Source organism: Ambystoma mexicanum, chromosome 1q (assembly GCF_040938575.1).
Source record: "Ambystoma mexicanum isolate Mex_15411 chromosome 1q, UKY_AmexF1_1, whole genome shotgun sequence".
Taxonomy (NCBI): Eukaryota; Metazoa; Chordata; class Amphibia; order Caudata; family Ambystomatidae; genus Ambystoma; species Ambystoma mexicanum.
Window position 1 is genome coordinate 1,495,163,270 of NC_090922.1, and position 22,033 is coordinate 1,495,185,302.

Consider the following 22,033-nt stretch of genomic DNA (forward strand, 5'->3'; position numbering starts at 1 on the left):
AGGGTGCAAATAGGTAGCGGAAGGAGTAGCAGGAGAAGGGAGGAAGTTGATAAAATGCAGGAACCGCCTATCAAAAAGGAGGAGATTGGGCTGAGGGCCCAGAACCAAGACAGTGCTGTTCAGATAGACATTAACGATGGTCTTGGAGGAGTGGAAGGGGGCCAAGAGGATCTCCCACCTAGTGCCATCGTTAATGGGAGAGGAGGAGAAGGGAGAGAAAACAGAGACCAAATGAAGGGCTCATAGGTCTAGAGAGGGGACGAAAAAGAGGATGTCAGTGAGTGTCTGTCCGTAGGAAGTACAGGTGTAGGCATCAGCGATAGGGAGGACTTGGTTGGAGACCAGGATGTCCCTCTTGAACTTTTTCCTTGCAGACTTTGTGAGAGGGGTGGAGTAATAGAGTAGCAGTTAGAGAAGATGAGAGAGACATATAGCACCATAGGGGGTGTGAAGGAGGTAGGTGGAGGAGAAGGGGTTGAGGGAAGAGAGAGAGATGCACAGCCCTGTGGCAAACAACTCAGAATGTGCAGGGGTAGGAGTAGGAGAGGTGCCAGAAACACAGCAAAGGAAGACACAGGATGGGAACGAACAAGTAACTCACAACAATGAATTGCACACCTTGTTGGGGGTTAGGGGGTCTAGGTGGAAGCCTGGAGATAACCAGCAACAATGCCACAGTTACCGGAATGCAAAACACCCAGATTCGACTTGCCCAGAAGGGGGGAAAAAGGCACATTTTTGAGCACAGCACAATACAACACACCCAGATTCGACTTACCTGAGCAGTCGCAGCAGGTCGATGGCTGCAGGCTACGTGCTACCATGGTGGACAGCGGCAGACACCACTGGAACTGTCCTTAGCCTTTGTTCCTTGGCCGAGCAGGCTACCACGGCAGTGGGTGGCTGATTTTAAGGGTCTGCCAGCCAATGGGAGTGCAGTGGGAGGGAGGGGCGGGCCAACAACAAGGAAGCAACCGAGACAAATTGGAGGGTGGAGCAGACACACACGCACTGCAGCGATAGAATAAAACCTTTACAAATGCACAACTTACTGTGCCACAGCGCACCAGTCCTCACCCCAGCACTGGAGAAGTTGGCGGCGTTGACTGATGATGGCCTGTGTGGGAGAAAATACATGTTGGAGCATGCTTACCTGTAGTCAGAGCAGGGAGTTGGGCCGTGGGTCCTTCTGGTCTGAATAGGAATTGCCCCTTCGCTTCGGATGCCCAGGCGAGAGTCGCCTTTGATCTAAGAGTTAAGAGCAGAAAGGAAGAGGCAGGGCTAAGGGTGGTGGCTGGTGCTTAGGCCAGGTGATCTAGAGCCACTTCACCTGCTCACCAACTGCCAATGTGATCTGATCTGTTAGAACCTAACGTGGACTATGCAATCATTGAGGATCAGCATTGCTTTATTCCGGCACAGTTCCAGAACTACTTGTTGTTTCATAAGTCCCCCAAAAACATATTCAACTCCAAAAAAGAAATGCCTTCTTTGTTATGGCAAAAGTGGAACAATCAACGCCCCTCTGTCTCGGTGGGAGGACATCTGTCGTCTGTCCGTGGTACTGCGGTCTCTGTGTGTAGTGTTCATATTCCATGTTGTGGCTGCAGTACCACTAGCAGCCCACAGATGTCCTCGCGGTGGATGCCATTGAGAGACATCACGCATTGGTTAATAGGCAGCTCCGCTACACTGCGCTGGCTGCAGTACCACTAGTAGCCCACAGATGTCCTCACGGTGGATGCCATTGAGAGACATCACGCATTGGTTAATAGGCAGCTCCGCTACACTGCGCTGGCTGCAGTACCACCAGCAGCCCACAGATGTCCTCACGGTGGATGCCATTGAGAGACATCACGCATTGGTTAATAGGCAGCTCCGCTACACTGCGCTGGCTGCAGTACCACTAGCAGCCCACAGATGTCCTCACGGTGGATGCCATTGAGAGACATCACGCATTCGTTATTAGGCAGCTCTGCTACACTGCGCTGGCTGCAGTACCACTAGCAGCCCACAGATGTCCTCGCGGCCATTGAGAGGTGTAGCATTTAGGGTTCTTAATATAAGTAGGGACCAGACTGGAAGCAGATATATATATAAAAGGAAGTTGGTTTTATTGAGTTACAGGGAAGTTATGGAAAGAGGGTAGGAGCACATGGTAGAAACATCTTTATCCATCTCTCTCCCATCCTGTGTGTTCTAACTGTCTCCGCTAGAACCTTGATGTAGTAAAGGTTCCAGTCACCAGGCAACATTCCACTGCTTGCATCTGTGCACCAATACAAGCAGCATGCTACACATCCCCTTTCTTTATAACAGACACACACTCCAACAACAAGCACTGAACAGGAACTCACATCAAACCACCTAAACACACATTCATCACCCTCACAATTACTAACCACTTTCTCAACCCTCTCAGCGTACATCTACATTCGCGTAACTAACATTCCTCAACCATCATAAATATCACAAACTGAGCAGAGGCTGCAGGGGAGCCAGGAGTCAGAAAATGAGAGTAGACAACACATCATTAAAATAAAGAAGGATATGGACATCCTGCAACAGGAAAAGGCTGACCAGGATACCAGATTTCTGGCCTTGCAGAAGGAGTACCAAGAAGGTTTGGACTCCCTACTGCAGAGCCAGAAAAAGCTAGAGCAACAGTTAGACTTTAATAGGGTATGTGCTGAGCAGGTAGTCACCCTGCAAAGCCACCTAGATAGGGAGAAGGCAGAGAGCAATAAACTGATTCTGAAAGACCTGGATACCCAGGCAGAGTTTGATCAGGAGCGCCAGAAAGCTGGTGCCTTCCAAAGGCAAAGGGACGACCTGACGGTACAGATGCAGACTCTTAGTCAGGAAAGGGACACCTTAGGCCAGGAAGTCTGCCACTTAAAAAGAAAAATGGAAGAAAATCACCTGGCCCACCAGGGACTGGGTGACCTCCAAAAAGAACACCAGAACTTGTTAGAGCACACCAGGAGGGTGGAAGATGCTCTAGCAAGAAAGGAGAATGCCAATAGGGACACAGCTCAGGAGGTAACCCTCCTGCAGCAAAGACTGGCCCAGTGCTCCAGGACCAATCAGGAAACGCAGAGAGAGAATGAGGCTCTCTGCCAGCACAATGATAGGCTCCAACAACAGGTAGCGATGCAAGAGAGACTGATAGAGTCTAGTAAGGCCTTAACTGAGGATCTGAAGGCGCAGGCTCTTGCATTGCAACAGGGAGCAGGGGCGGATGGAGACCAGGTTCGCTGGGAAAGGGAAACTCCTGAGCATAACCTCAGGAGCCCTAGTACCAGAGGCCTTTATATCTCTCAGTCCCTGGACTCTGCCACCCCCCTGTCCCCTGGCGCACATGAGCACCGGGCCACAGAGATGGCAGATTACTATCCAGCCAGAAGCGTGGGGCTCATAGGCCAGTACCTCCCAGGAATGGATGGGCGGGCATCCGGGTATGGGCACCCAAGCACAGTGCAATTTAGTGGGGAACCCCAGGAGAATAGGCCCATTAAGGGCATCCTGAAAACTTCTGCCCAGTTAGGTCTGTGGGGGGGGGGGTACCCATCAAATCCTGGCAGCAAGGAGGAATCTGAAGACTCCTCTGAACGGTACAGGACACAGGAGACCAGGTCCCCACATTCTGCCAGCCATTCCCAGGCTCGCAGAATCCGGGAAAACCTGGAAGATCAGACAGGAACCTCTGGGAGCAGTGCCTCTGAGTCAGAGGATGAATGGACCAGGGTTACCCGAACCAAAAAGGCCAATAAGGCAAAAAGGGCCTTGCTTAAGGACCCATTGAAACAGATTAAGGCAATCAGGAGTGTCATCACGCCTTATCATAAGAACGCCAAGTACTCTGTTTGGGAACACTTGGAGCTCTATGTGCAAATGATGGAGACTTTTCATTTGAAGGACAGCCAAAGCTGTATCCAATATGTAAAGTGGACATTCTCCCCAGAGTACTCCAGTTTCTTTGCGGGGCTGGAGGACCAAAATCATTCAAGGTGGTCCACCTATAGGGCGGCCATATTAAAACATTTTTCTGTTAACAGAAATCCCCAAGAGGCTCGCAAGGCAGCCTAAAATTTGCAATGTGGGGAGGATCAGGCCCCACAAGAATGTGTGCAAGAATTAAAGCGTGCTTTTGCGCAGACCACCAGAAGGGTGCGCACAGACAGCAGAGAATTTGTCAATACATTTTTCCATGCCTTGCCCAAATATATAATGACCCAGCTCGTGAGAGATTTTCATGAGAAAAGATCTTTAGACTGGGTCATTGAACAGGCTACCCGGATCTATGAGGTGCAGAAGCCCTTAGAAAATAAAAACAATACCCAGAAAAATCCCAAAACCAACAGCACCCCTGCTGCTGCCAAGGTGGCAGAGGTAAAGGTTGCCCCCGTTTTGGATTTGGAGATGGGGGGGCCTAAAAACCTACCTGCACCTAATAATGCTAGGCCCAGAAGGTCCTCGGGCCAGTCACAGACAGGGAGCCAAGGAGGGAGCCCCACAAATGGGGTCCCTCGCTCTCCTGATTATGTAAGTCCCCGTTACAAGGGAAATCGACCCATCCTGGGTTATGTGTGGACTCCTCCAGCCCAAGGGGGGGATCCAGCCAAGCACCTGACCCGGGGAACTTCCCTCCTAACTTCCCCCAGGAGGGCAGAAATTCTCCAAATCCTGGGCAGAACTTTTTCCCCAGGTATCCACCCAATTTCCAGCCCCAAAATCATCCATCCTTCTTTCCCCAATTCCCTGAGCCCAGACAACCTAATCCGGGAGAGGGGAGGCCAAGGGTGGAGGGGTACCAAAATCTTCCCAACCAGGGGTACTACCAGAGAAGGGATAGCTACCCTTCCCGGGATCAGCCCAGGGGAGAAAACAGGGCCCCGTATCAGCCTGAGCGGGTTTCCCAGTTAGAGCGCCAGGTTCAGAACATGGCACGGGATCTGGGTCACATACTGAGGGCTCGGCAGAACCCTCAGATCGGCATGCCGGCGCAGAACGCACCCAACTCTGGACCTGGTGCTCCAGAACAATGATGGGGGCAGCACCCCGATAACTCACCGGTTCCCAGAAGGAGGCACAAAGGGAAGGGGGGTATAAAGCCTTGGAGGAAGCTTCCTTCCTCACTTGTAAACAGCCCCTGGAAACCCAGGACCCGGAAACAAAATCTCTTGCCCCTGAAAGTCTGCCTCCTAAGGAGCAGAGGGGGGGTAGGAGAAACAAAAGACCCAAACAGACTCAGTTTGAGGGAGAGGGATCCTGGGAAAAGGATCTTCTCCTTCAGAGAGGGGGGAACTCCTCCCAAAGAAAAATGGGTCCCTAGGGATGCAAATCCAGACTGGGGAGATGGGGAGACTGAGCTACCGCCGCCCATCATCTCATCCCAGAACCAACAGCAAGAAAATCCCCTGGTTCAAACCCATCCTGGTGACTGCCTCCAAAAAGGGGGGGGCGGCCCAGAACCGGAGCCAGGGGAACCCACAATGGCTCTGATCTCCAGTTGCCAACTTCTTCTTTCAGATTCCCAAGGCTCTCCACAGAATTCTGCCCAAATCTCTTCGCTAGCGATGTCCAAAACCAGAAAGTTAGCCCACCAGTTGTCCAAAAATGTGCATTATCTGTGCCCCCTTGAGGAGAAGGAGGGAAGATACTATGCCCCGGTACAAGTACAGGGGCAGGGTACAATTTTGGCACTGGTGGACACTGGATCTCAAGCTACCCTTCTGTCCAGAAGGGCCTTTGACGAACTGAATGCAGGAAGGGGAGAGAATTACCAAATTCCTCTCACCTCTCTTCCTGGACAACTGCAGAACTTTGACAGGAAGGAAATTCCCGTTGAGGGGACTGCAGACTTGGACATTAAGATTGGGTGACACAAGGTGAAACACCCGGTCATAGTAGTGACTCCAAAGGGCACCCCTTGTTTACTAGGGAATGACCTCCTGAGAAGGTTGTCACCCCTAATAGATTGTGTAAACAAGGTCCTCTGGACCCAGACTAGCCGACCAATAAAATTAAAACAGAGTGTCAACCATGTTAGTTTAGCAAAACAGAAAGGTGATGGCTGGAAGGTTTTGAATTAATCATAACCACGGGCAAAGCTCTGGGCAACCCTCCAGACCATCGTTTTTCAGCCTGCCAAGCCATTACAGAAGGGGAAAAACCATATGCAAATCAGGCTTGGTCCTACCCCAAAAGCGGCAGTCCAGCCCGAACTGCTAGGTCACATCCCTTCTGCACGAGACCACAAGCATCCCCAGACATGTTTCAGGACAACAGACTGGTGATGGGGGGGTCCTCTCTATTTCTGAAAATCAACCTTCCTTCCAGTTTAAGGTGGTATTCCACACTGGAAGGAAACACCCTGAAATTCTTTACTAATCCACAATCAGAAACTCCCACTCCTATAGTCCAGAAAGATGTGAAATCAGCTCAGAGCATGGCTGATATTCAGCAAATTGGAGAGCAGTTGTTCATCCCTGTTCAGTTAAATGATGGGAAGGACTCTGTTCTCGCTCGAGTGTGCGTGAACAATGGTAAGAGCTTCATCAGCGAAGCCATGTTTCGCCAAATCCCAAAAGATCCAGCCATTCCCACCTTCAAACTGATAGACAAATGGGAAATGGACCTGGAAGCACCTAATTCCAAACATCTCCTGCCAAGCAGGTGTATGCTCAAAATCTCCATCGGCAACAAGAGCATAGTCCACAATTGTTGGGTCGTGCGAGACGTCCCTGCCGCCTTTTACTTAGGCAGTGACATTCTCAATCGCTTTGCCATTAGTTTGGACCTAATAAACTTCAAAGCTTGGTCCCGATTAGCGGATAATCCCATGGGCTTTGATGATCCAGAAAAAGCATTTAGGTCAGCTCAATTGCTACCTTATGCAGTTGAAATTCAGATCAAAGAGGAAGTCACCATCCCAGAAAGGAACCGACAATTCTCCCTGGAAGTGAAAGCTAAAAGAGGACAATATTTGCAAAACCCTGATGCTTACATACATCTAAATGCTTCTCTCCAACATCAAGGGTTAGGGGTAAACCCAACACCATTAGTCAACATAGAACATGACACCATTCTAATAGAGGTGGATAACAGCGACTTAAAGAGTATTACTCTAGCCGCAGGCACCATTATTGGAATGGCGGTTGATGACCGACATTTTTCCATTGATTTAGGTAATGAACTGTTAGGGCCAATCCCCAAGGACTGCGTTGACAGTGACAGTGAGGACAATACAACACCAGACAGGATTTTTACCCGGCATGGGGGGAACTTCCTGGTGTACACTTCCTGCCCCTATGGTAAGGAAGATGTGACTTGTGACTTCAGGAGGGATGAGGTGATTTTCCAGGTCCATGAGGGCTGCCTTTCCCACCTGAAGCCTCCGGTCCAAATCAGCACTCTGACCAGGGACTTCCCCACCCAGCTGGAGGAGGCCGCGGAGATAGCCAAACCAGAAGTCTTTCCAGGCTTCAGGCAGATGGTGGAAGAGAGAGTCAACCTAGCTGATGCCTGTGTTACTCTGGAACAAAAGCACAAGTTGAAACAAGTTTTCTTGGATTTCCAAGATCTCTTTGCGGTAGACTCATATGACTGTGGTCGCACTGACATCCACACAACAACAATCCCCACGGACCCTGGCATGACTCCTGTGTTTGTGAAGCAATATCGCTTGCCTCTCGCATCAATGGAGTCCCTTACTGAAATAATTAAGAACCTTGAGTCCCGGGGAATAATCCGTCCAGTCCACAGCACCTTCAATAATCCGGTGCTGGGAATATTGAAGCCAAACGGCCAGTGGAGACTCTGCGCCGACCTCAGGGAGCTCAACAAACGGGTCCATACTTCCCGATGGCCTCTGCCCTACATTGACCAAGGGCTGGCCCAGATCCAGGGGTCACAGGTATTCACTGCAATAGACCTGACCAATGGATACTGGACTGTGCCTGTCAGCAGGGAGGACCAATACAAACTGGCTTTTACCTTTGGGGGCCAGCAGTGCACATGGACCCGGACTCCCTTCGGATACCTTAACTCCGGTAATGAGTTCAATATTTTCCTACATAAGGCCATGCCCGACCTGGGTGCGAGCGGTAACCTGGCTTATGTAGATGATGTCCTCATCAAAAGCTCAACTGTTGAGGAACACATAGCGGAGATCCGTTATGTTCTGACACAGCTGAGGGCCGCCGGAGCAAAACTTTCCTTTCAAAAAGCACAGTGGTGCAGAACCCGTGTTAATTTCTTGGGGCATGAGATTACTCCTCAGGGTCTCTGTCCCCAGGAAAAGAAAGTGGAAGCACTTCAGAAACTGAAAGACCCCACAACTCTGCGGGAACTAAGGAGCCTCCTTGGACTGACTAATTACAGCAGAAAGTTCATTGAGGGCTACGCAGAGATCACCAGACCCCTGATTCATCTCCTGAAGGGGGGGGGGTCAAGTGGGAATGGGGTCCAGAACAAGCCGAGGCAGTAAAACAACTCAAAAGAAGCCTCTCAAAAGCGCCTTGCCTAGCTTACCCTGTCAGAAACAAGGAGTTCTTCCTGGAGACGGGGTTCTCTAATACGTGCTTGACGGCAGTATTATACCAAAAGCATGACAAGGTCAATAAAGTAATCTCCTATGCGAGCAAAACTTTATCCTCTGTGGAGGAAAAATTCAACGATTGTGAGAAGGCGCTCCTGGCAACGGTGTGGGCATTGAAGAATTACTGCCCGTTTATCCAGGGGGAACACATCATAGTGGAGACTCCACACCAGCCTCTGCAATATCTCCAAAGTGACAGAATCCGGGCCGGAAATGTGAGTAATTCCCGAATTACTTCTTGGATTCTGTCAATGCAAGGCTTTCCTGTGGAGGTCCGATATGGCCAAAACAAGAAGAGTCCCCTCGCGCAAGGTCTGGCTGAGAAAACCAGAGAAAACTGTCTCGAGGACGAAAGTCTAAAAATAAAGGACAACATGGAGGCATACCTTAATTCCCCACACAAAGTCTTTGAAGAAGACAAGTGTGAAGGAATGCCCACTGTGTATGTGGATGGATGCTCTTACCATGTTGACAACGACGGGGAGAAAGAACTGGTGGCCGGCGTAGGGAATGCATGGGTGAATGAGTCCCCAGAACCCTCCGCTGGATACAAAATTGGTCCCCGAAGTAGTCAGGTGGCAGAATTGATGGCTGTGCATCAGGCCATCCTCACTGCTGTCCAGCATCAACTCCACGAACTGGTCATAATCACAGATTCGGATTATGTACGGAACGGGTTCGTGGAGCACCTGGTTAATTGGAAAACCAGAGGCATGTTATGTGCTAACAACAAACCCTTGAAACATGGGAAGTTGATCCAAAGCATTGATGATCTGGTCACCTCGAATGAGATGACCATCTATTGGAAAAAGATCAAGGGTCATTCCAAAGTAGAGGGACCAGACAAAACTGGAAATGACTTAGCTGATCAGCTGGCCAAAACCGGGGCCATCCAAGGGGATCTAATTGAGATTGAGTCCCTGTTGGGGGAAATCCAGGTCACTATCACTAGGTCCCAGACAAATGTTCACAACGACCTTTCAATTGCACAATGGAGTAAGGAGACCCCTGATGCTGATTTGATTACCGCTCAGAAGGGGGATCCAATTATTGGTAAGTTTTACCAACACCTTGAGGACCCTGGCATTTGCCTCCTGTGGTGTCCTTCGTAGGGATTTGTGTGCACTTGCATGCTTCAGTAGTGCATCCAGCACTTGGTTTAGCACAACAGAGAAGCATGATTGGGACATGCCATGCATTTGGCCACTGTGTGTTGGTAAGTGCCTGTGGCCAGGAAGTGGAGCACAGATGCCACCTTTAGAAAAGGGGGGATGGCTGTGCGGATGTTGATCAGGCTGACCAAGTCATCCTGTATTAATTCCACTATGTTGGTGATGGTTTCTCTGTCCAGGCGTTACAGGGTGTGGATCTGTGCTGAGGTAAAGTCAAATGGATTGGCCCTTATACGTGGAATTGTTGGCTGTCTGTGGGGGGCAGCTGCCTGCGCTGGTGGGATTTGCTGGGCATGTCTCACCCTCCTTCTCCTCCTGCGTCTCCTCTGTGTTTCCTGTTGTACTGCCCGCTCAAGGAGTAGCAGTGCAGGCATGTCCTCCAGCCCCAGTATGGCAAGTACAAGTGGTAGCATTTTGGCTTGGAAGGGGGTGTGGTGTGTGGGTGTGCTCCTTTTGTGCTGACCATGACTCCATTGCCTCCACCTGTGCTGATTGTGTGCACCTGTGGCACTTGGTTACACAGCAGTTTGCTGTGTACGGGTGGTCCGCGATGCCGGTATTGCCAGCATCATGGTGGTCCTTCTTACCAGCATCTCGATGCCGGTATGTACTTGCCCGTGAGACTCGTGGTGTCCCCTTCTTTGTGGGATGCCGGTATTAAGGCATCCCCATCTGCGCGTGCGCCCGCATGCCAGTACGGTGGTGCGCGGCCACAGTGGGTCCTTGACGATGGCGGTAGCATACATGCCAACCCTCCCGATTTTTCAGCGAAAAATCGGGCTATTTTTCACTGTCTCCCGCCTGAAATAGCTGTAGTCCCAATGCATTCCTATGGGGAATTGTTGGTCTCCCGATTTCCCTTTGGAAATCTCCCTCCCAGCTGTGTCTGAATGTTGGCATGTATGCGGTAGAACCGGCATCTCGGGTCATGATACACCGGCCGGTAATGGATGCCGGTATTGCCTTACCGGGCATACATGCCAACATTCTGACACACATGGGAGGGACATTTCTGCAGAGAAATCGGGAGACAACAATTTCCCCATAGCAATACATTAGGGAAATAATTATTTTAGGCGGGAGAACGTGAAAAATAACAGTATTTTTCAATAAAAAATCGGGAGTCTCCCGCCTAAACCAGGAGGGTTGGCATGCATGTTACCGGGCGTTCTAACCGGAGCACCAACCTTGTAATGAGGGCCAAGCTGTGTATTAAACCCAGGGAGCATAGCAATGAGATGGTCGAAAAAACAGGAAACACAGGATGACCATACCGGATATCCGCATACCCACAATCCTTCCCTGATCTGCATAGTCACAACAAGAGGGGACGCTTTATTTTAATACATCTTTGCATGTAGCAGCTCTAGAAAGAGCCACAACTAATTCTAACTAATTTATTTTAAAACTTTAGCTATTCACACTCTATTTTATGCGGCACTGTTGATTCTTGGTCATGCACAAATAAGTGATGTGTATTTACCTAGGGTTCTCGCCAGCATGTTACTGCACCCTGGGTGGCAATGATAGCTGGCGTGAAACCCAAGTAACCCAACAGAGGCCTCATATAAAGTATAAGGAAAGGTCTGAGCTGATGTAAGTGCTCCCCAGGGAGGCCTAGGTGGCGCGGTGCTGAACGTCATCACATCTGAGCCCAGACCTCGCAGTAACCGGATATCTGCCTACCCACAGTGCTTTGCCAAATCTACATGTAGACGATTTGTTATACAATCATTAAAAAAAAATGTTTTCATCATATTAAAAAATACTTTGTACTACAAAAAGCGTACATTGCTTAGAACTATTTTGAACAATGTTATTGTCTTTAGTGCTAAAGCACTCTATCTTTCGAATGTATACGAAGTAATACAATACGTGTTAGAGGAGGCTTCGTGATCGTTTCTGAAATTTTATTCGAGCCGGTATGTTACTGCACTGCGTGTGGCAGTGACTTCAGGCTTAAAACGCAATTTTTGGAAGCCTCTTGTTAGTGCAAGAGGCATCAAAAGAAGTAAAAAATAAGATACGGAGTGGTCACTTAGTGTGGAAGATAAGGAAGGTTACTGATGCGTAAGAGGATCAGGAACATTATCCGAGGCGTTTGGACTTGTTCATTGCATTGTGCATTTAGCATGGAAGAAGGAAGGAAGAACAACAGCATGTGGGGTAGGGGGGCAGGAAAGCACAGTGGGGGGGGGGGGGTAGAATAAGGAATACATGGCGACACGAGGAGACATAAAACATGCAACAGATCAAAACCAGGCCAGCAACAGTACATAGGAACAGTGTACATTGGAAGGAAGGAATGCCAGCTCATGGGGAGGAAGGACAGTGCAACGAGGAAGGAATGTAGATGCAAGGGGGAGGTGTGACAGTGCAAGGAGAAGGAATGCCAGCTCATGGGGAGGAAGGACAGTGCAACGAGGAAGGAATGTAGATGCAAGGGGGAGGTGTGACAGTGCAAGGGGAAGGAATGCCAGCTCATGGCGAGGAAGGACATTGCAAGGAGAAGGGATGACAGCACAATGGGGAAGGAATGCATGTGCAATGGGGCACGAGTGATATCCCAAGGGGAGAAGGTGTAACAGGGCAAAGGGGTGTGTGGAATGGCAGAGCAAAGGGGGAAATGATTGACAGTGTAAGGGCGAAGAAATGTAGGTGCAAGGGGGAAGGTGTGACAGTGCAAGGAGAGGAAGGAATGACAGTGCAAAGGGTAAAGGAATAAAAGTGCAGGGGAGGCGTGTATAGAAGGAAGAATGCAAACAGAAAACTAAATACTATTCAGTTTTATTTGTGCAATTTGGAATCACACAAATTGAAAATAAAATACTGGACTGTTGACATATACAACATAAATAAAGACTATAGGTGCCACATTAGTTGCTGTCCTATGTTGTACTGTTGATCTCAATGTTATTTCTTATTAGGCAACTGTATGTTGTCGGTAGCCCTGCACCTCATCAATGAAGTACATTGTGAGGACATCTGGTGGTTATATGTAGAATTGCAGTCTTAGGTCATTGTGTTAAATTGCAGTGTTGATCTCAATCTGATTTCTTATGAGGACATCTGCATGTTTCATTGGCACTGTACATCTCCAATTAAATAACCTGTAGGGACATCTGGTGGGTGTATGGTATTTGGCCATTGTCACATATTGTAGTGTAAATCCACAGAGTTCTGATAAAGAACTAGAGGGACAACATTCCACCAGGAACTGTTGTCATGACACCTGGATGCTGTGCTGGTGGAGACACACATCACTACTATCCATTGTTTCCTATGGCAGCTTTACCACCAGCATGGTGTCCATGGCTGCTGAATGAATGGAAAATGGCTGCCTGTGGAATGCTGGCCACTAGTTCTCTGTGTGTTGATCTCAGTGTGATTTCTAATGAGGACATCTCGATGTTGTCCTTGTTACTGAAAATCTCCAATTAAATAAGATGTGGCGACATCTCTTTGTGTATGCACAATTGCAGCCTTTGATCGTTTTCCTATATTTTTGTTTCAATCTCAATGTGATTTCTTCTAAGGACATCTGTAGGCCGTTAGTGGTACTGCACCTCTCCAATGAAATACAACCTAGACATCCTCGCTACTTGTTTCCTTGAATAGGTGCAGTACCACCGACAACCTACAGATGTCCTCATATGAGCTCACATTGAGTTCAACACTATAACATAGGACAACGTGGACCAAATGCTGTAATTATACTTACAACCTACAGATATTCCCACAATGTTTGTATGATTGCAGCCTTTGTTGCGGACAGGAGCTCTGCCTCAGAGTGCAGTGAAGAGGCAGCTGGAGGCCCACACTGGAAGCTGAGCATGCCCAACGTACAATGATATTGTATTTATTGCGCGCTCGTACACAAGTGTTTATATGTTGTACACCAACATATATATTTTATAAATAACACAAACGTTGTACACCAGGTATATACATATATATATGTAGTGTACGTCCTTGCATGTCCCTGCCGGAAATGATACGTGGGCTCTACCACATGTATACTTAAGCTCTGTATTTTGCAGCATCTAAGAGCCATCAAGAATTTTGACCCCACGTACCTCATGGCGAAACATTTTAGACAGGAACATGACAGTGATGTTCATCTACTTACATTTTTTGCTGTGGCTCATGTGCCGATCGACCCAAGAGGTGGTGATCGCACTTTAAGGCTAAGACAATTGAAAACTAGGTTCATTTTGGATTTTGATACTAAACATCCCAACGGCCACAATTTGGATGAAGAAATGCATACTTTTGGGGGAACCTGATTCTTTTGCGTGTCTCTGTGGTTTTTTGTTATCTAATACTGCTTCTTTTGGTTATTATGTTTATTATTTTTGATTTCATGTCCTGGCCTGGAGTTGCCCTAATTGTTTTTGTTGTATTATTCTTGCTATTCAACATTTACTTTTTTGTTGGTCCTTTTAGGCTGTTTTGCCGTTCTGATGTATTAGGGAGATGTGTTTTTGCCAGTGCATAAGGATTTCTGTATCCTTATTCCTGTTTTTGCTGTGGCCTTCCTTATTACCTCATTAGGCAGTATTATTCTGTCCCCGATGTTTTGCACTTTATCTTTTTGCCATTCTGTTGCACTTCCGCATACCTCGCTCATAGGTTTGCAGTAGGAATGCACCGTATTCTGTAGCACTGAGTGATGCTTTTATGAAGTTCCACGCTTTGTACCGGATGGTTTTGACCTGAAACATGTTTTTATTCTAAGGGTTGCATATATTGACTGCTTGTAACTGTCCATTGAGATTCCACATTAGGCAATATTTTTCTGTCCATGCTGTTTTTCCATCCAACATTGTCCCCATGCTGCTATATTGAGCTAGATTTGCACGTGCACTTTATCTTTTAGCTATTTGCTGCATCTTTTTGTACTTTGTTCGTATGATGACATGGGAATGCACTTGTACTTTATATTACAGTTGTGGACTATTATGTTTTGCTGACATCTATCTCAATATGCGTCCCCTTTTATTTTATCAGGATGATTACCCTGCATGTTTCGTGATGTATTTCATTGCATTTTGCATTATTTTTGGTTCTTCTAATTCTATTTTGTATACGACCAATGCAGGGCACTGCTACATTCTAATATGGCCGCCATGGTCGTGACAGAACTGTCAGTATGTGGAATTAGGCAACATCGCAAAAGGACTAAACTTGCAATATGTACTGTGATTGTTTTCACGTCTCCCTAACGTGATCAAGCGCTCGGAGGAGCGCGAAACGCATAGTTCAGGACACTGCCCTGGCGTCCTGTTGTGTTTTGCTGTGTGTCTTGCCTATTACCTTTTTTTAACCATTATTTCCATATATTAAACTCGTTCTGCTTATTGGATCCGAGTTTGTTATTTCTTCGTTGGGACCTGTTGACCTCATGCTTGGAGTGCGGTTTTCTTTTCCTCCATGTTGTCACGATATATATATATATATATATATATATATATATATATATATATATATATATATATATATATATTTTTTTTTTTCAAAAATAACTCAGACGTTTCTTATACGAGATGCAATATGTATCAATATGTATAATCATGAAATATAATAATATTTAAACATTCAACATTATCGTTTATCCTTCCATTCAGTATAGTCCATAAAATGTAAAGTTTAAAGATTAAATATGGGGCCGGTTTTAAATAGGTCATTAGAGAATGTGCATTCTCCCTGTAATTACCTCCAAGTATCGAAAATGGGCCCATAGCTGTGCCCTGTGTCTGAGTTGTTGCATGAGGGTAATTAGATCGAGTGACAAAATGGGAGTACAGCCATTATTTGCTACAACATTCATGGCAAGTCTTTATAAAGGAAGATACTGGTTTTGCCATTGCCTGAAGTAGGTCTCCAAATGAACCTAGTACCAGTCTTTGTGAGTTAGCATCCTCTTAATGTACAAGAAATAGTGTCTTTTTTGGCTGCGGTGCTCAAGGACATTAATCCAAGCTCTTTACAGAGGGTGTTATATAGGTATCACAGACAGGAAAGACTAACAACACAGTTAGTACAATCAATGTGTCCTCTCCTTGTGTATATATATATATATATATATATATATATATATATATATATATATATATATGTATCAGTAACAAAAAACATTTGTGATGTCATCTTTGATGTCCTAGGTGTCAGTCTTAGCAGTGCAGGGTGGTGGTGGGAATTATGGTTGCTTAGCTTACCATAACTGACGAATTTCAGGGGTTTTTCGGTTTTACTTGGAACCATAAAGTCCCATTAACAAAGTTGTTTTTAGTAAATTTCATAGGTTATTAATAGCGCAACTTAACCATAACGTCCCTTTAACAACGTTTTTTGTTACTGAATTTGATAGGTTTTTAGTAGCAACCCTTAACCATAACATCCATTCAACAACATTTTTTTAGTGAATGTGATTGGTGTGTAGTAGTGCTACGTATCCTAAATGTAAACAATGATCAGAATTCATTGCACACCTTGTGGACAATGCCACATGCACATTTCCCTTACACAGCTGCGATACTTATTTGTGCGCAGCCATTACTAATGCAGAACACAGTGCATATTGTTTGCAAAAGTACTATTTATCTGAAAACGACATGACATACTATCAACCCTCCTTCCCAACAAACAGCATCACTGCTGTAATGAAGGAGCATGAAAAACAGTACCCCCAGGTAATAAGGAACACATGCACAACATTTTGGGCCGTCCACCTAACCCTCCAAAGTACTGTTTGGTGTCTTGTTGCTCATTTCCATTCGCACCTTTCCTTCTAAGCGGGGTTTGAAAAAAAAAAGCCATCCGTCCAGAAAGTAAATATTCCTTTAAGAACCACCTTTCACAGTTTGAAAATAAATAACGCAAAGACTGCATCTACTTTATATTTCTCAGTACAGTACACTTCAACGTTAACATGGGGAATGCATCGCATTAACAATGTAGATTTCCTAAGCTATGACACGCGCTACTTAAAAAGGAGGATTTTTGGTTTTATTTCGGGACGCCCGAGGCATCCCAAAGTAAATCCAAAATTCCCTTTCCAAGATGGCCACCATACAAATGGAAAGCGTAGTTACATTCACCGGCCCTCTTCCCTTTCCATGGCAGCCTCCAAAACCACAAAAGGAAACCCTGATAACATACTAGGATGAGGACTTTTTCTTCCCTTTATACTTTACCCTAATGTGGAGCAACACTATGACTAAAGTGGTCGCAGGTTGACCTAACTTTCCAAAGTACTGTTTGGTGTGTCGTTGCTCATTTCCATTCACACCTTTCCTTGTAAGTGGGGTTGGAAAAAAAAAGTGTGGGCCATATACCTTTTTTGCAAAGTTTGGTGTGGATTCGTCCAGGGGGAGCCAAGTTATAAGCCACCCAAAAAGTGCTCTTGTTTTGCTATATGGTTCCATGGTGGGGTAGGAACTAATATTAACACATTTGGTGAGCCAGCCAGGAGTCCATTGCACCTCTGATCCAGTGGATGATCGAGCCATGGTCCACGAGCAGGCAACGGACGGTGTGGAAGGTGGGGCACACTGCATAAAGAAGGGCAACAGACTTCCTGCAGCCACATCACTAGCCCGCCAGCTGACCTCGACCACACACTGCGACTTCATTCCTCTGCCTATGGAAGAATAGAAGACACTAAGAGAGTTGGATGGAAGTTTGTTTCAAGTTGGAACATTTTAAAGAGGCATATGGAAGAATAAAGTTAGACTGCACTGACTTTGGGGAACATTGTTTTAAACGGACCATAGAGCATTCAGCATCGTGATCACTATATCAATAAAAAAAAGTGGATGTTGGGGAAAAGGTACCTATTTGGAACAACATTTACCCACTACCCCGGAAGGTATATCCGGTTGGGAACTAATAGTAAAAAAAGGATTGGGGGCAGTGTTGTTTCTGTGGGAATTGCACAAATATACTGCTCAAAACACAGAATCGCAGTTTCCTGCGTATGGGTCTTTTGATCTTGAAAAAGATAGGATACTTAGGCAACTGCTTGACTGCATTAGGAGACAAGGCTATCAGACCCATGCAATGGGAAACTTATAGACAATGGGAAAACTATGACAGGGAAAAGTGGATAACAGAGGCATAACTTAAAAAGTGAAAACCTCAGTCTGAAAGATGAAAAGCTAGGTTATATAACCAAAAGAAATTAGGGGAAAAATGGGAGCAGGACGATAGGGAAGATCTAATGAAAGCAAAAGGAGTGTTTATGGCAAGACTAGTAACACGCCCATCTGCCTCAGTCCCAGAGGATGACCCAGATCGTCTGTTAGAATGCTTATTAACAAGGAGTAGATGTTCACCCCCTTATTTCACCTGATGGCTGAGAATCACTGTGGGTGAAAATTAAAACCTCCCCACACACAACTCTTAACGTACTTACTATCTATCGACCACCCAAGGGCATGCCCTTTCTTGAAGAGCAGTTTATCAATCTTTTGGCTCAAATCTGCACTACTAAAAGCCCTTTGGTCATCATGAGTGATCTTAACCACTGGGCCAATGACCAACTTGACAAAGTGGGCCTCAGCCTTATGAACTCCATTACTTCAGTCGGACTCACACAATGGATCAAATCTCCCACATCAAAAAGTGGACACCCTCTCGATTGGCTCTTATCGCAAAATAATAACATCTCAGTCATTACGGTCACACCAAGTATATGGTCTGACCATTCCCTTATCCAGGCCAAGATTGCTTTACCTTATTCTGCACCCAAATATAACACCCACCCGCGTGTACGAAAGATGACTCGTAATTTGAAAAACATAACAGCCCCCAAACTATCTTCGTTGCCATCATCTAAGTTACAACCCTTATCCAACTTTGTTGACTCTTCTGCCTTAGTTAACCACTTGACTCTTATCATCAAAGAAGCAGTTAATGACCTTGCTCCCATGAAAATGAAGGTAATCAAGTCTGAAGCCACAAAGAACACATGGTTCTCAGAAGATATTGTCACTGCCAGACAAACCAAAAGAGCTCTAGAAAGATCCTGGAGAAGGGAGCCCAATGACAATACTTTAGCTGCCTATAGGAAATCCAAACTGGCATACAAGAAACGTATGATTAATGCAAAGCCACACACTACAACAGAAGGATCATAAACACCCAATCTAATGTTGGTGAGCTGTTTAAAATTCAAGCTGAATTTCAGGATCAGCCACCACCATCCAATAATATGACCAAAGATTCCAAATGGTGCCAGGACATCCATGTAGCATTTTTATCTAAAATTGATTCCCACAAGGAAAAAATCAAAGATGCCCTTAGCAACGTGGCACCTAGGTCACCTATAAAAAGAACAACCCTTCTCAACAACTCCGATAGTAGAATTCCTCAATTTTCCTTCACTCATTACTCGGAAAAGGAGCTACTTAAAGTAATACAAGATATTAAGGCTACATCCTGCCCAGCAGATGACTTTCTCACAAACATCTTCAAGGAATCTACTGACGTACTGGTCCCTTGGATCACCAAGCTGATAAACCTATCTTTTGATGAAGTTGTGGTACCTGATGCGCTCAAATCCACATGGATAACCCCTTTGTTAAAAAATAAAATTTGGACCCCACTAATAAAGATAACTACAGGCCAATAACCAATGTGCCCTTCATTCTGAAGATATTGGATAAGCTAGCCTATATGCAATTGCAGGCTCATGTCGAAGAAAACAAATTCCTTGGCACTCGACAGTCAAGCTACAGGGCTCGTCACGGGACCGTGACGGCCATGCTCAACTTAAAGTCCATGCTTGCGGGCATAGCAGACAAAAATCAAGCCGCGTTGCTGATGCTACTGACCTCTCTGCAGTTTTCGATCTGGTTGATCACAGTTTATTACTGACAAGACTCGGAGAGGTCGCAAATTGCTCCATGCAAGCATCAAGATGGATAGCCTCCTTCTTGGGCTCTAGAATGGTAAGGGTATGCATGGGAAGCAATCAATCCACTCCCATCTCTCAAACTTGTGGAGTCCCACAGGATTCTTGTCTGTTGCCACTGCTTTTTAATTTGTATATTCGTCCCCTCCTTGATCTTCTTAGTAAACTTGGAGTTCAATATACAAACTACGCAGACGACACTCAGGTCGTCATACAACTAAGTGGCTTGTATAAGAACAACGTTGAAACTATCAACAGCATCTACAAAGCCATACAGGACTGGATGGCCTGCAACTCCCTACTTTGAACAACAAAAAAACTGAGCTCATGATAGTGTCCTCTAAGAACACCCGGAACAAACTTGATTCTGACTATGCCAACTTCCCTATTGCAGACAATACCATCACTGTCCAAAGGAAAGTTAAGACCTTGGGAGTCGTTCTGGATGAGGAGCTATCTATGAAGTCTCATGTCTCCAACTTCAGGTCCAGTGGATGATTGATTCACAAGCAAATCAGCTATATTTGCCCTTTCATTACAGTGGAAAACTATGCTCTCCTGTCTACAGCAATGATAAACTCCAGACTTAACTACTGTAAAAGTCTTTTGTCTGGCACTACTGTCACCAATATTCAATCTCTACAGGTGGCTCAGAACAATGCTGTGCGCACCATCTTCAATCAATCTCGTTGCACTCATATCTCCACCTTCAGGAAAAAGCTACACTGGCTTCCTGTAAAACATTGCATAACAAACAAAGTACTAACGACAACACACAAGTGCTTGTCCCTCATCAATCCCACCTGTCTGTACATATTAGCATCAAGTCCAATCCAATGGAAGAAACCTTTGTTCTTCCACTGCTACTCTCCTTGATCACCCCAGATTTAAGACAGCTAAATTTGGGGGCATCACCCTTGACGTCCGAGGCCCCCTCCTCTGGAATGCCCTACCAGCTGGGATACGACAGATCCAAAACTATTCCGTGTTTAAGCAAGCCATAAAGACTCACCTTTTCAACCTGGAGTAACCCTCCACGGCCTCACTCTCTTTCTACTGGTCATGTTGTGTGTGTCTTGTCTTTATTTTTTGTGCGCCCTGAGGCCTACGGGCATTCAGTGTGTAATAAGAATTAAAATAAATAAATAAATGAGGAGAAAGAAATTAAAACAACACAGGGGCTGCCCGTTCAAGCAGACAGGCCACAGTCAACAATACTGCATTTGCAGAAAAGGTATTAGCTCCATGGAGAAAATTAGATGCAAGTAAATTAAGTGATAGTACTAAAACATTTTCACAACAGCACGAAAACGAGTCTGTCGTAAAAGCCATAGGGCCCCATTCCGAGTTTGTCGGTCCAGGAACTACGGACCGGTAAGCTTGCTGGTACAGTAATACCCGAACCAGCAAACTATGAGTTGTGTTCCCAGGTGCCTTTCTGCCCGCCAGCATCCACGAGCACAGCATGTCGGATGCACCGGCACCGTTATAAACGATGGCGGTGCATCCGAGCTCCCCATTTCCATTCAGCCCAGTGGGGCTGAATGGGGAGCATCTTTTTTACAGCACCTGCAAATGAGCAATATCTGGATCCGGCAAGGCTGTAATGACCCAGTAATTGCCCATTCGCTGGTGCTGGAAAAAATCGACTCCGGCGGGAGCGCCGCCTGTATTACAGGTACAGCTGTCCGCTGGGGTCGTAATGACCCCCATAGTCACCATATTGAGTAACAAGATGTGGGCAATACACAGGGAAATAAACAACCCTAATATAGTTCATCCACTCCCCGCAGGTTATTTGACAACCTGCCGGGATAACGAGAATGGAACACTACACATAAGGATAGCGCGAGAGGCTATACCTCGCTACGTAAAGCAGCTCAATTAAGCACCCTTTAAGGATACGTATAAGGACGTTGGAGACACAACTTTGCCCATGAGAGACGTCCCAGGGTGTCACGAGGATAAGCCTATGAACCAGGTACATGTTCCTTGGACTAGAATGGAATTACTATAGTTCACCAAAGATTATCCAGACATAAGCAAAACCCTGAACAGTGGTAGATACAGACAGAACGAGTGTTAAAAACTGGCCCTCTAACATGCGGTGATATAGATACATTATTTTCATGCATTTTACCTGCTGATCTGTGGCGATTCTGCTGTATGCAGAACAGTCTTGATTTTGGGATAGATTGGTCCCAGTTAGAGGGAGGGGCACATACGCGAGGGGAAAGGGGTCTGTTGCAGGACTCAATTATGGATCTGCCACCTACATTAATGAATAAGATACAACAGTTAGTGCCCCAAAAACAGATTAACTGCATGTCACCAAGAAGAAGA